The sequence below is a fragment of the Rutidosis leptorrhynchoides genome, chromosome 11 (genome assembly GCF_046630445.1).
Source record: "Rutidosis leptorrhynchoides isolate AG116_Rl617_1_P2 chromosome 11, CSIRO_AGI_Rlap_v1, whole genome shotgun sequence".
Taxonomy (NCBI): Eukaryota; Viridiplantae; Streptophyta; class Magnoliopsida; order Asterales; family Asteraceae; genus Rutidosis; species Rutidosis leptorrhynchoides.
Genome location: NC_092343.1, coordinates 227073836 through 227075072, shown reverse-complemented (window position 1 = coordinate 227075072; position 1237 = coordinate 227073836).

The following is a 1237-nucleotide window of genomic DNA, read 5'->3' as shown; positions in this document are numbered from 1 at the left end:
ACTATGCTCACAGGTACGCAAATATTCCAATTCGGTATTTGATGTTGCAAGTCACAGTTTTTAGAAAAAAATAATAAAAGCTCCAATTTGTTTTTCAATCAAAGTTACTTACTTTAAAAGTGTAAACACATAAGATGGGTGCTTAATTACGTAATACGGGTGCATAAAACGGCGCTGTAATTACTTATTTTAAAGATATTATACACTATTATAAGATGCAGGGTTTGGAAATCTTAGAAAAGGTGTTAAAATGAACAAGGAAATCAAAAGAAAACGTGGAAAAAAGATCCGCACCCGCATCATGGTTTTTGCGAAAAAACGCATTTCAAGGAACAAGAAAGAAGCAGCACATGCAAGGGTAGAAAAATTACCTAATACCAAAAGAAAAATGCAGGGGTGCGCGCACGTATAAAGCCAAAAAATAGCTTACGCACAGCGTCAAAAATCAGTACAGCTGTAAAGAACGATGCGCCTGAAGAGCTCGCTATAAAGCAAAGCGTGCGCACCCAATCATATACTGACATCATTCAAACATGGTTTTCAGGGGGAGGTAAAATTACAAACATAAAATAACAGCCAAGTTAAATATTTTACTCTAAGCCAAATTGAAATTTATTTTTGAACATTATATCGGCAGGAGGTTTATGGTGTTTAAAACAACGACAATCGAGTGGTTGGTGGAATAAACACCATACCAATAATAAACCTCTGAAGATCGTTCGTGAAATGATTGAGGCAAGTGAAAAAGAGTAAAAGGGAAAAATGCCACGAAAGCAACACTTTGTTAAAATGCAAGGAAACGATGGCACTGCCAGGTTAATAGCAGTAAGGAAAAAGAATAATAAAACCCCAGAAATTATTACATGGTGAATGACCCAGATAATATGGTTACTGGGAAAAGCAACAAAAGGGGCACAAGGGCTTGAAAGTGAACTAACAGGATGCGCCTTGCATGCGTAAAAATAAACGGCACAAAAAGTAAAAGATGGCAACAGTAGGATTGATCACCCGGATATCTGTTGAAATTTTGTTATGTTTCTATTTCTGTCGTTTAAATTTTTTTATAATAAATTGAATCATGCAATTTAATTCCATAATTTGTGCATTTTTACATTTTGATTGATTGCATGCCCCTTAATCTGCACAAGGACACACTCCGAGTCTCAAATGGCATAGTTTAGTTTGGTTACTAATACTATTTTTAATGGTAACAGTAGTAAAACATTGGTTTGTTTCA